A 15062-nucleotide genomic window follows, 5' to 3' on the forward strand; every position below is an offset into this window, starting at 1 on the left:
CCTGTTTCTGTATCTGCATTCGCACAGTTTGTTACCTTCAGCACTCTGGCTGATCTTTCACTGCCTGCTTCTGCTATCGTTACTATTCTATACTTTTTCTAAGTGTGTCCACAGGAAAATGCTTCTCGAGTTTGTATGTTGTGACTTATCTGCGCTCTGATAATAAAATTTATTTTGCAATTTGCCAAAAAACACAGGCAAATGGAATTAGATGGACATCTTGGTCAGCATGGACCAGTTGGGCCAAATGATGAATCCATGCTGAATGACTCTATGATAAAGTAGAGAAACAAGCTCTTTGGACAGTATGTCTGTATCGATCCTAATGCTAACACATTCTTGCCATAGAGGGAGTACAGAGACACCAGATTGATTCCTGGGATGACAGGACTTTCATCTGAAGAAAGACTGGATCGACCAGGCTTATACTCACTGGAATTTAGAAGATTGAGGGGGGATCTCACTGAAACATATAAAATTATAAAGGGATTGGACAGGCTGGATGCAGGAAGATTGTTTCCGATGTTGGGGAAGGCCAGAACGAGTGGTCACAGTTTAAGGATAAAGGGGAAGTCTTTTAGAACCGAGATGAGGAAATACTTTTTCACACAGGGAGTGGTGAATCTCTGTGAATTCTCTGCCACAGGAAACAGTTGAGGCCGGTTCATTGGCTATATTTCAGAGGAAGTTAGATATTGCCCTTGTAGCTAAAAGGATCGGGGGTATGGAGAGAAAGCAGGTACAGGGTTCTGAGTTGGATGATCAGCCATGATCATACTGAATGGTGGTTCAGGTTCGAAGGGCCGAATTGCCTACTCCTGCACCTATTTTCTATGTTAATTAGAGTTTTGGGGATTTCCCTTTAATTCTGAGAACAAACTGTGACTGACATCTCCAGCTCCAAGCAGCAGACCGTCCTCACACACACACACAGCCAATCAGTGATCACTGCTGGGAGAGCGATGCTGCCATTGGCTGAGGGGTGTCAGTGGGCGGGACGCTGTTTGGACTGGGACCGAGTGGGCCGGAGACCGGGAGCTGAGCCTCGTGTTTCGGCTGCACCACCGGCGGGTCGTGAATCCTTTCGAAGGCAGAGCTGAAGCGACCGGCGGAGATTCCGTGAGATGTTTCAGCTACACGGAGGGCGCCCGGCCTTTCCCCGCCGAGGATCGGGGCCTGTTGTCTGGAGTTGTCTCCCAGACCCGTCCCTTCCTGCTGGGAGACGGGAGCTGCCCCGCAGCGGCTGCCGGTGGATCTCCGGAGCTCTCACCGCTCCCCTGTGCAATCCGAACTGCTGAAAACCAAGGGAGAACAAGGCGCAAAGGTAAACGTGCTTTAGAAAATAACGAACAGGAGCATGTCTGGCCATTCGGCCCGTTGCACCTATTCCACCCTTTCCTCAGAATAGTCTTTTCTTGTTAAATCTTTTTATTGATTTTAAACAAACATAAATGAAACATGAATACAAAGAGCTTGAGAGTATATAATTAATAGGTTAAGGTATAAATACAAATAGATGATAATAACCTCCCAAACTAATAGTGGTAACAAAAAATGGAGAAAATAAATGAAAAAAATCCTAACCGACATGGGCCATTGCATTATATCAATTATACACAGTAGCGTCAATAACTCCGCACCTCCATCCAAATAATTAAGGATATTAAAAGTAAGGTTTCAGAAAAGTATATTTAGCTCATATGAAAATGTTGAATAAATGGTCTCCAAGTTTCTTCAAATTCCTTCAAATTTAACTGAAGGGTCAAAGACAACACCTCTAATTTTTTCTAAACTCAAACAAGAAATAGTTTAGATAGATCTTCTAGCCATTAATGTAACAAATTCAATCATCTGCCGGGCTGGGGTGGAGGTGATAAACAACTATTATCCATTGTTAAACCGAAAATTGCAGTAATGGGATCCGGTTGCAATTTGATATTCAGAACTGTTGAAATAATACCAAAACTATCCTTCCAATAATTTTACAAATAGAGGGAAGACCAGAACATGTGGGTCAATGAAGTGACTTCAGAATGACATCTGTCACTGGTTGGATTAACATAAGAATAAAATTGAGCGAGTTTATCCTTGGACATGTGAGCCCTATGAACAACCTTAAATTGTATTAGGCATGTTTAGCACAAATAGAAGAAGAATTGACTAATTGTAAAATTTTCCCCCACTGTTCTGTGGGTATAAGACAGTGAGGTTCTTTTTCCCATTCCTTCTTAATTCTTTCTGATACTCCTGGCTGTATTTTCATGATCATATGATAAATGATGGCTCCTTAACCCTTCTGGCAAGGATTCAGAGCCAGAATTTTTTTTCTGTTATGTCCACTGGACATAATTTCAGAAAATACTAACATTCAAGAAATTTCTAACTTGCAAGTATCTAAAAAAAAAAGAGTTTTAGGTTCAAAGGACATAAAACTGTTATATAAAAATAGACAATGAAAACATGTTATACCTTTTGTTTTCCATAACACAAAGGCTTGGTCCATAAATGAGTGCTGGAAAAAGAAGTTAGATATAATCGGGCCTGATTATTCAAGCCAAAGAATTTACGAAACTGAAACCATATTCTTAATGTATATTTAGCTATAGGAATAGCTATTTGTTTATTCGGTTCAGATAAAGCAAAAGGAAGCGAAGATCCTAAAATAGAAAACAATGAGAAGTCTTGTGCAGATTTACACTCCAAATTTACCCATTGTGGGCAAGGTACTATGACCAATTCTTGTGTCCAAAATATTAAATATTGAATATTAACTGCCCAATAGTAAAATCTCAGGTTTTGCAAAGCCAAACCACCTTCCTTCTTAGGCTTCGGTAAATATTTTTTACTTAATCTAGGATTTTTATTCTGCCACACATACGAGGATCTTTTGGAGTCAATAATATCAAAAAAAGATTTGGGAATAAAAATTGGTAATGCTTGGAATAAATATAAAAATTTGGGTAATACTACTATCTTGATAGTATTAATTCGACCAACAAATGACGGAGATAATGGGGATCACCTGGTAACAAGTTGCTTGATTTGTTGAATTAAAGTTAAAAAATTAACTTTAAATAAACCCTTATGTTTCTTGGTAATTTTAATACCCAAATAAGTAAAATGATCTGTCACAACTTTAAATGGTAAGTGTTTATAATTTGGAACTTGCATATTTAATAGAAATAATTCACTCTTACTAAAATACTCGACAGAGTAACAGATTTACTCTCCACAATCCCTTTGGTCCCGGATAGGGCAGGCCAGAGGGGACGGATCACAGTGATACTCGACAGAGTACCACATTTACTCTCCACAATCCCTTTGGTCCCGGATAGGGCAGGCCAGAAGGGATGGATCACAGTGATACTCGACAGAGTAACAGATTTACTCTCCACAATCCCTTTGGTCCTGGATAGGGCAGGCCAGAGGGGACGGATCACAGTGATACTCGACAGAGTAACAGATTTACTCTCCACAATCCCTTTGGTCCCGGATAGGGCAGGCCAGAGGGGACGGATCACAGTGATACTCGACAGAATAACAGATTTACTCTCCACAATCCCTTTGGTCCTGGATAGGGCAGGCCAGATGGGACGGTGATACAGGTGGCTGTGATCAGGCTCACCACACAGGCAGGCTCTTTTCTCACTGCTGCAATCAGGTAGAAGGTACGAGAGCCTCAGGACTCGCCCCACCAGGGTCAGGAACAGTTACTACCCCTCAACCATCAGGCTGTGGAACAACACAGGATAACTGCACTCACTTGTCCATAGAGATGCACCCACAACAAATCATCGTACTGGGAATGTCTCAAAATGAGTAAAATATGAGGTGGTTTAACTGAGTCAGATCGCATTCCTGTCTCAGAATTGGAGAATTACAGCGGAAGGGCTGGAATGAAGTTTCCCATAAGGTGTGGAACCTGCGCTCACAGACTCATAATCCGAGGATAACTCAGCAGGACTGAGGTTAGGAGAAATTTCCTCACCCAGAGTGCAGTGAATCATTGCAATTATCTCCACAAGATTTCTAAATTGAATAGACATATCCTGGGGCTCAGCGGTGATGGGAAGTTGCAGGAAAGTGGTGCTGAGGTCAAAAGTCAAGCATGTTCTGAGTGATGGGCAGAAGTGGAGCATGGGGCCGAATGGCAACGCCTTCCCTATTTCTTATCTTCTGACACACGAGTTTACCTTTGCGCCTCACTGTTTCTTGTCCTGTCAGATTGAACAGGGAGCGCTGTGTGCACCGGACATCTATCGGCAGCTGCTGCGGTTATTTCATGTTCTCGTTGTTTATTTGCATTGGCGAAGTTTGTTGTCTTCTCCACTCTGGTTGATCTTGCAGTGATCCAGATATAGTTACCGTTCTGTAGCTTTGCTCTGTATGTTTGTAGGAGTTTTATGTGTCAACTTATATGTACTCTGTTAGTTTTTGGAATAGACGCTTGGGGAATCTGAGGTGGAGGAGTATTTGGGACTCATTTAAAATTATACATAGATATTATCCAAACAGTGTTTATTTGACAAGGGTTAATTCTGATATTGAAACTAACTGTTCTTTTTGCGGTTTATATCCAGAGGATTTATTTCATCTATTTTGGGATTGTGAATGTGTTAAAATATTTTGGGTTCATGTTTGTCAATTTATAGATCAATATATTAATGTGGTTTTTACTTTTTGTTTTCAAAATGTATAATTTGGGTTTACTAATAACACCAAATCTCATAGGGATCATTTCTTTATCAGAAATCTTTTGTTAATTTACAGCAAATTTTATATCCATAAATGCAAACACAGCAATAAGAAACCTTCATGTATATTTTTAGCAGAGTTTAAACGATCCGTTTATACTCTGAAAACTTCCCATAACCAGAAAGCTGGAAAGACTGTACAACTCTGTGAACGTTTTGGGTTATCTCTGTAAATGTTCCTGCTTTGTGACTCCTCTTAGATACAGTCCCTTCTGTCCAACAGTATTTAGAGCGGATTTCCTTCTTTATTTGTATATTTAAAGTTAATAGTTATATATTTGTTGCTGTTTTTGTGTGACTCCCTGGCTTTGTTAGCATATGTTTAGTGTTTCTGTTTGTGCTTAATAAAAATAAAAAAAATAAAATTTACTTTGAACTTTGAGCCTCGAGGAATTTCCTTTGATTCTGAGAACAAACTGTGACTGACATCTCCAGTTCCCGGCAACAGCCCGTCCTCGGATACACTCACAGCCAATCAGAGAACACCATTGGAAGACTCTTGCCTCCATTGGCTGAGGAGTGTCAGTGGGCGGGGCACTGAACGGACCGAAGTTTAGAATCGGGAATGAGTGGACCCGGTGAGAGACCGGAGATTGGGAGCAGCTCCCCGGGTAAAGTCTGTTACAGCGGCCGGAGTTTTGAATCCTTCCGATGGCGGAGGTGAAGATTCGGGCGGAGATTCCGTGAGACGTTTCAGCCACATAGGGGGTGCCCGGTCTTTTCCCGCCGTGGATCGGGGCCTATTGTCCGGAGATGCCTCCCAGTCCTGTCTCCTGCTGCTGGGATACCGGAGCTGGCCCGCAAAGGCTGGCGATGGAGCTCCGGTGTGTGAGCGCTCCCCTGTGCAAAAGGACAGGCTGAAGGCCCAGGGAGAACCAGGCGCAAAGGTAAACTCGGACTTTAGAAAATAAGAAACTGGAGCAGGCCATTCGGCCTCTTGCGCCTGTTCTGCCTTTCACTCAGAACATGCCTGATCTTTGACCTCAGCGCCACATCCGCGCAACGTTCCCAGCATCGCAGAGCCCCAAAATTCGTCCTTCGAATTTAGAAACCTTGTGGAGAAAATTCCAAAGATTCACTGCCCTCTGGGTGAGGAAATTTCTCCTCATCTCAGACCTGCTGAGGTGAACTCGGATTTGTGACCCCCATTCCTCACCACAACCAAAGGAAACATCATTCCTGCCTCTACACTGTCAATACCCTGTGAGACTGTGTCTGTCTCAGTCAGACGGTTTTTTATTTCTCTAATTTTCAGACAGGCCCGGTCAGTATAATCTCTCCGAGGACACTACCTCACCTCCTAAATCAATCTGGGAAATCTCTTCATTCCCTTCATCCCACAGGCTGACTCCGGAAGGGAGACAGACCTGAGCACAGTGTTCCATGTACGCTCTCACCAGGACCCCATATACCTTCAGAGGAGATCTTCATTTGTCTATTCAAACCTTCCTTCCCATTCAATGCTCTTCATTTAATATCGAACTCAAACAGTGAACAGACACAACACAGCCTCAGCCATGAATTTAAAGGGCAGGTGTTGCAACAGTTTGAGCTTCATACCGGGGGCCACGGAGCAAGCAGGGTGTCACAAAGGGAGGAATGTGGGAATGTTGTATGTCTGAGCCCAGCTGTGTGTGTTTGTGTGTCAGAATCAGGTTTAATATCACCGGCATATGTGGTGAAATTTGTTCCTTTGTGTCTGCAGTACAATGCCATATTTAGTAATAAAAACTACAGATTACAATTAGAATGTGTAAAATTATATTTAAAATGTAGTGCAAAACGAGAGGGAAAATACTGTGGAAATGTTCATGGGTTCTTTGTCCATTCGGAAATCTGACAGTGGGGAAGAAGCTGTTCCTGAACCGGTGAGTGTGTCTCCAGGGACCTGTACATCCTCCTTGATGGTAGCAATGAGAAGAGGTCATGTCCTGAGTGATGGGGGTCCTTTATGATGGATGCCACCTTTCTGTGGCATCATCTTTTGAATGTGTCCTGGATGCTGTGGAGTCCAGTGCCCATGAAGGAGCTGGCTGAGTTTACAACTTTCTGCAGCATTTTCCGATCCTGTGCACTGGCCTCTCCACACCAGGCAGTGATGCAACCGGTTAGAATGCTCTCCACAGTACATCTGTAGAAATTTGCAAGTGTCTTTAGTGACAGACTGATTCCCCTCAATCTCCGAATGAAATATAGCCGATGTTGTGCCTTCATTCTAACTGTATCAATATGTTGGGCCCAGGATAGTTCCTCAGAGATGTTGACAGGCAGGAAATGGAAACTGCTCACCCCTTTCACTTCTGATCCCTCGATGGGGACTGCTGTGTGTTCCCTTGACTTCCCCTTCCTGAATCCACAATCAATTCCTTTGTCTTCATGATGCTGAGTGCAAGGTTGTTGCTGCGACACCACTCAACTTGCTGATCTATCTCACTCCTGTACTCCTCCTCGTCACCGTCTGAAATTCCAGCAACAATAGTTGTGTCATCAACAAGTTTATAGATGAGCTTAGACACACAGACGTGGGTGTAGAGAGAGTAGAGCAGTGGGCTGAGCACGCATCGTTGAGGTGTGCCAGTGTTGATTGTCAGCAAGGAGGAGATGTTATTTCTGATCCACACAGACTGGGGTCTCCTGGTGAGGATCCAGTTGCAGAAGGAGGTACAGAGGCCCAGGTTTTGGAGCTTGTTGATTACAATTGAGGGTCTGATTGTGTTGAAAGCTGAGCTGTAATCAGCAGCCTGACTTGTGTATTGCTATTGTCCAGGTGATCTAATCTGAGTGGAGAGTCAGGGACTGTGGACAGATTGTGGCGATCGGCAAATTGTACTGGGTCCAGGTTCATGCACAGAGAGGATTTGATTCTAGACATGTCCAACCCCTCAAAGCACTACATCACCGAGGTCTGAGCGCCACTGGGGGATAGTCATTGAGGCAGCTCACCTGCTCTTTACGGGTCCTGCTAAGGTTGACACCATTCTGTGTGTGCTTGTGTGTGTGTGTGTGTGTGTGTGTGTGTGTGTGTGTGTGTGTGTGTGTGTGTGTGTGTGTGTGTGTGTGTGTGTGTGTGTGTGTGTGTGTGTGTGTGTGTGTGGCCGTGAGCTTGAGAGAGAAAGAGAGAGTGAGTGGTAGGAACAGTCAGAGAATCTAAGGCTTCCTGGTTCGATTGAGGAATGTTTCCAGTAATCTAAAGAGGGCTCACAGTGAAAGGGCGATCATTCAGATCAGCACAAAATTATTTACCCAGCCAGTGGTGAACCTTTAGAACTCACAACTCAATCTGGTGTTTGAGAGAAACATTCACACATTCACAAGTGAATTTAAAATGTGCAAAGTAAACGTATTATCAAAGTACACGCATGTCACCATGTACAATCCTGTGATTCGTTTTTCTGTGGGTAAACTCAGTAAATCAATGATCCAGAACAGAAACCATAAAAGACTGAACCCAACAGGACAAAAGAGAGAAGAATATGCAAAAAAGAAACAAACGATGCAAATACAAATTTTATATTTATATATTTAAATAAATAATAAATATTAATAACGTGAGATGAAGAGCCTCGAATGTGTTTCTAAAGGCTTGAGGTTGCTGACCCTCTCCACCTTTGACCCCCGATGAGTACTGGCTCCTGAACATCCTGTTTCCTTCCTCGGGTTAATAATTAGCCTTTTTCGCTTGCTGACATTGATTGAGAGTTTGTTTAAGACCACAAGTTACAGGGGCTTAATTAGGCCATTTGGCTCATGGAGTTCGCACAGAAATTTTATCATGGCTGATTCATTATCCCTCTCAGCTCAAGTCTCCTGCCTTCTCCCCTTCTCCCTTCATGCGCTGATCATTCAAGGATCTATCAACCTCTGCCTTAAGTATTAATAATGACGGCCTCCACAGCTGGCTGCAGCATGGAATTCCACAGATTCACTCATCCCTGGCTTAAGAAATTCTTCCTCATTGCCATTCCAAAAGGACACTCCGACATCCTTTGCACAGGCCTTCTAACATGCGATAATTTTCAATGAGGTCACTCTCGCTCTTCTGAATTCCAGTGAATACCGGCCCAGAGCCATCAGAAGCCCTTCATATGACAAGCCGTCAAATCCCGGAATCATTTTCGTGACCTTCATTTGAACTCTCTCCAGTTTCAACACATCTTCTCTAAGATAAAGGACTCAAAATGCTCCCATTCCTCCAGGTGAGGCCTCACCAGTGAGTTACAAAACCTCAGAATTGCATCGTTGCTTTTATATTACAATTCTCCTGAAATTAAATGCTGACATCGCACTTGCCTTCCCCACGATAGACTCAGACTGCAAGTTGGCTTTGTGGAATCCTGCATAATTAATTCAAATCCCTTTAATCCTCAAATGGTTGTGTCTTCATTTGGGGACAATACCAACGCGTTCATGACTTCTACGTAAGTCATGACCATACATTTCCTGACATTATATTGCACCTGTCACTTCTTGGCTCATTCTCTTAATCTGCCTAAGTACTTCTGTGGCCTCTCTATTTCCTCAAAACTATCTGTCCCTCCACCTATTTTCGTATTGGCTGCAAACTTTGATCAAAACAGTCTATTCATCAAAATTATTGACATAACACAAATCCCTGTGGAACATCACTATTCACCAGCAACTAAGCAGTAAACGTTACCTTTATTCCCACTGTTTGTCTCTTGCCAATCAGCCACTGCATTATCGATGCGAGTATATTCTCTGTAATACCACGGGTAAGTAGCCGCTTCTGTGGGACCTTGTCAAAGGTCTTCAGAAAATCCAGATAAACAGCATCAACGGATTCTCCTTTGTCAATGCTGATTGCTATTTCTTCAAAGAATTCCAACTGATTTGCCAGATCTAAGATTGTCCCTTGAGACGAAACAAGCAGCTGAGTTGTGCAGCGGACCAACAGTCCTTGAAGTTCTTGTGGTCTTGTGATCATATAAAACACATGAAGCAGAGAGAGAGAAACAAAACTCCTTTAGTTTGCCCCGAGAGGACGCAGCGTTCAAATGCTTTGCCAACTTGATGATGGCTCCAGACCTGGACTTGCAGAGTTTAGAAGAATGAAACAAATCGAAAATTGAAAGCACAGAAAACACAGTGGAGAGCTGGAGATGGAGATGAGAGAGTTGTTTGTATGTGTGGTGCATGCGGTTGTGTCTTTTGTGTCTGTATGTGCCCGTGTCTGTGTGTGCGTACGTGTGTTTCTGTCTCTATGTGTCGTCTCTGCGTGCTAGTATGCATGTGAGTGTCTGTGTGTGTATTTGAGTCTGTGTCCGTGTTTGTAACTATTAATGTGTGTCAGTGTGTATGTGCTGTATATGTGTTTGTGCGTGCATGTGTGTGTAACTCTAACTGTGTGTCTGTGTTTCCTGTATGTCAATATGAGCCTCACTGCGCGAGAATGTGTGGCTTGGTGTGTGAGTGTGATTTTGTGAGAGAGTGTATGAGTGTGTGAATGTGTGTGTGTGTGTGTGTGTGTGTGTGTGTGTGTGTGTGTGTGTGTGTGTGTGTGTGTGTTTGTGTGTGAGTGCGTGTCTCACTCTTCCTCCGGATGTGAGTTTGTGAGTTTTTGAGCGTTTGCTCAAATTTGAAATTAAACTTATTCTGACAGTACATATACGTAACCACATACAGCCATGATATTTATTTTCTTGCTGGCATCCACAGTATAACAGAAAAATACAATAGAATCAATAAAAAAACTCCACACAAAGACTGATGAACTCATCATTTTGAGACGATGAGTTGCAGAGGCCTGGAAAATGTGTCCACACGTGTGGGACCTGCTTCCCCAGGGCAGCAGCGAGAAGAGTGGGTCCGAGTGGGTGGGGATGGTTATCATTGATGCTGCTTTTCTGTGGCTGCGCTCCTTGCAGATGTGCTGAATTTCTCTTTGCTGGGCTGGGAAGTGTCCAGCACTTTCTATAGATCTTTCCCTTCTTGGGAATTGGTTTCTGTCCCGGGCTGTGATGCAACCAGTCAGGATACTGTCTAACATGCATTTATTGAAGTTTGACAAAGTTTTGGCCAATAAGCTGAATTTGTGCAAACCTCTCAAGCACTAGATGTGCTGTGTCTTCTCTGTGACAGCACTCATGCGTCAGCTGTCTGGATTAGCAGTACGAAGGCATTTAAAGCCACCGGCCCTGTGGAAGAACATTTGAAATATAAAGTCAGAAGAGCTGTGCGTTGTTAAAGTTTTGTGGCCTTGCGGATTGTTCACAGTTATAAACACGAGCTGATTTCCATGTAACTCAGAAGGTGGGGAGTGGAAAGAGGGGGAGGGGCAAAAAGGGTTAAGAGTTGTTTTCTGTTAAAACTTGTCGATAGACTTTGCCGATATCCTGTGTTTATCCAATTCAGTTGCCAGCCTGCAGAACTAAGATTATTGTGCTGACCACATCCCCTCAGTAGAGCGATAATACAGCTGTACAGATGAGATAAGCGTAGACGGGTGGGAATGAACGTTTTGAACTGACTCCTCCGTTCTGACAAGGTCACAGACACTTGTCCGCTACTGGATCCAAACACGAGCTGATTTCCCTCTAACTCAGAGGGTGGAGAGTGGGGGGGGACGGTGGGAGGAGAGTTGGGGAAGGAATGTAGGGAGAAGGGGAGGGTGGCAGAGAGAGAAGGCGAGGGAGGGAGAAGAGAGGGGTAAAAGGGTTGTGTGCTGTGAAAGATTTGTGACTTGACAGCCTGTATTTATCCAGTTCTGCAGAACTAAGATTATCGTGTGGACCACGACCCCCCAGTAGGGCGATAATACAGCTGTACAGATGAGATAATTGCAGACGGGTGGGAAAGAACATTCTGAACTAACTCCTCTGTTCTGCTAAGGACACACACACTTGTTTGCTGCTGGATCCAAACACAAGCTGATTTCCCTCTCACCCAGAGTGATGTGGAATCTCAATGATCTTGTGGTAAAATAAATGATTTTCCACAATGACTGTGTGTTTCCTTTTTTATTGCTGCATCGGATCCGGAGTAACAATTATTGACTTTTCCCTTACGGTTGTGCACGGAAAATGGCATCAAAGGCAGGTGCGCTGAGAAACAGACTTGCAGCAGCATCACAGGCACATGGCAAAGCCGCGATCACAACAACTTAAACACAAGTTATTCAAACATTTTACAGGAAGGAACTCAAATAGAACAAAAACATTTAGAGCACAGTGGTCAGAGTGTTCACAGTACAACATCGCACTCACAGTGTTCAAATCTAAATTGTCCAGTTCCAGATAAAATGGGAAACCAGCTTCCTGTCCGTAAAAATGAATGCAACTAATCGTCAAAGACAAGAGAAAATCTGCAGATGCTGGAAATCCAAGCAACACACACAGAATACTGGAAGAACTCAGCAGACCCGGCAGTATCTATGGAAAAGAATACTATCGACATTTCGGGTCGAGGCCATTGACAAGACTTGACCTTAAAACATCCAATAGATTTAACACTTCTGATATCAGTCTCACCGGCCTATCATTGTCTGGCTGAGAACAGTAGGTGGTGAATATGTTGAATCCTTTGCCACAGGTGAATGTGTTGGCATGTGATACAGTGTAAAGATGGAGGAAACTGATGGGATCTCGATCACTCAGGGCGTGAATTGTTCCGGGAAGAGGGCAGAAGAATGGACTCGGGAGGGAAATTGGTCAGACATGATGAAATGGCGGAGCATACTCGATGGAACGAATGGCCTGATTCTGTTCCTATGTCTTGTGGTCTAAACACTGATTTACCTCCCCAACTTTTCGGTGAAATCACTCCCTTCATTTGTCCTTTGCCTCTGATATTCCTCCTGGCACTTATCCCTGAAAGTGAGAGAAATACTACACCTGCTCATTCATCTCCTCCATTCATCGCCCAAAGATGTTCTTCCAGGTGAGGCAACACTTCCTCTAATGCATCCGCCGCTCCTGATGCAGCCTTCTATATATTGGTGAGACCCGGCGTAAATTGGGGGGATCCTTTTGTTTAGCACTTCCTGTTCAGCTGCCAAAAGTGGAACTTACCTGTGCCCAAAAAAATGTATTCCTATCCTCATTCCCGTTCCAACATGTCGGTCCATGGCTGCCTCTTATTCCTGATGAAGCCCACCTCCGGCTGGAAAAAACAACACCTTATATTTTCTTTATATAACCTCCAAACAGATGTCATGAGTAGCGATTTATCCTTCCAGTCAACTTTATCCTTCCCCTTCCCTTCATCTTCTTTCCCCCAATCTGGCTCTTCTTCTCACCTGAATATCACCTCCCACTGTTGCCACTCCTCCTTCCATTTATTTCATGAACTACCCTCTCCTCTCCAATCAGATGCCTTACTCTCCAGCCCTTAATCGTTCCCACCCAATGGACATCATCAATCACATCACATCTTTCCTCCTTTTTCTGCCCCGCATTTTTATTTTGGTCTTTCCCCTTCCATTCCAATCGTGAAAAAGTGTCTCAGCTCGAAAGGTAAGCTGCTGATTTATTCCCATAGACGGTGCCTCACCCGCTAAGTTCCTCCAGCAATTTCTGTGTGTAACCTTCCCACCTAGTGGTGTCCTGCTGGAATGGCAGGTCCTCTGTGCAGAACACTCTCACCCGGAGGTTTTCTGCCGCCATGGCCGCTCCCTTGTTGAAAACACTCCCACCCGGTGGTACCCTGCCACAATCACAGGTCCGCTGTGGACAACACTCAACAGTTAACAGACGGCAGTCAACGCTTTGTGAAATGACACTTCATCAGGACTGGAAAGGACGGGGAAAGATGATAGAATGATAAATTGATGAAAGTGGTAGAAATACAAGCTGGCAGATGAGGGACAAGGTTGGGGGGAGGGGATGGAACTGAACTCAGAGGCTGGGAGATAGTTGGAAAAGTTAACGAGCTGCAGGAGAAGGAATCTAATAGAGGAGTAGAGTGGAACATTGAGGAAAGGAAGGGTGGGTGGAACCAGAGAAAGCTGATGGGCAGGCGAGAAGAGATGGGGTGAACGGGTGAATAGTAACATACAAAATTGCTGTAGGATCTCAGCAGGCTCTGCAGCATCTTTGAAAAGGAGTACGGACAGTCGATGTTTCCAGCTGAGACAACAGCAGGACTGGTAGAATAACAATGAGGAGTCAGGTTGAGAGGCTGTGGGGATAATGGGGAGAAAGACAAGGTGACAGGTGCAACCGGAAGGAGGGTGTAGCGGTGAAGAAAAGAAGGCAATGGAAGAAAGAAAAAAGGGCTGCAGCACCAGATGGAGGCGATGCCCAACTGTCCTCTCTCAGATTCCCCTTTTCCGGTCCTGTATCACTCACCAATCAACTTCCCAACTCTTCACTATTCTGACATGGATACAATTGATAAAATGCCTGAATACAATTTGACTTTTATCGCTCCCTCAGCGACTGCAAACTGTCCAGGCCCTGACTCAGCAAAGCAGTCCAAAACCATAATGATGCATCAAACCGGGTTCACAGTTAGGATGAGGTTTTGGTGTTGGTGGGCAGTGCGCTTTTCCCTTCAAACCGAGCAATGTGAATTTCTGCCAAAACCTTCAACATTTGTCTCACCTGCCATTAGAGCATCCGGGTGATCTTTTATAAACCTGAGACGTGAAGCAATGTTAAAGAGGATTGCAGTGTTCACAAACTTTCTAGCACCACTCTAAACCTGGCCCTCACAGCCACAGAAACCCTGGCCCACACACCGTCACAACACCTGACACTCACAGCCACAGAAAACCTGGTCCACACAATGTCACAACACCGGACCCTCACAGTCAAAGAAAACCTGGTCCACACAACATCACAACACCTGACCCTCACAGCCAGAGAAACCCTGGCCCACACACCGTCACAACACCTGACACTCCCAGCCACAGAAACCCTGGTTCACACACCGTCACAACACCTGACCCTCACAGCCACAGAAACCCTGGCCCAAACACCGTCACAACACCAGACCCTCACAGCCACAGAAACCCTGGTTCACACAGCGTGACAACACCTGACCCTCACAGTTACAGAAACCCTGGCCCAAACACCGTCACAACACCTGACCCTCACAGCCTCAGAAACCCTGGCACTCACACCGTCAGAGCACCTGACCCTCACAGTCACAGAAACCCTGGTCCACACACCGTCACAACACCTGACCCTCACAGCCTCAGAAACCCTGGCACACACACCGTCAGAGCACCTGACCCTCACAGCCACAGAAACCCTGGTCCACACACCATCACACCACCTGACCCTCACAGCCACAGAAACCCTGGTCCACACACCGTCACAACACCTGACCCTCACAGCCACAGAAACC

This window comes from Hypanus sabinus (genome assembly GCF_030144855.1).
Source record: "Hypanus sabinus isolate sHypSab1 chromosome X2 unlocalized genomic scaffold, sHypSab1.hap1 SUPER_X2_unloc_5, whole genome shotgun sequence".
NCBI classification, from domain to species: domain Eukaryota; kingdom Metazoa; phylum Chordata; class Chondrichthyes; order Myliobatiformes; family Dasyatidae; genus Hypanus; species Hypanus sabinus.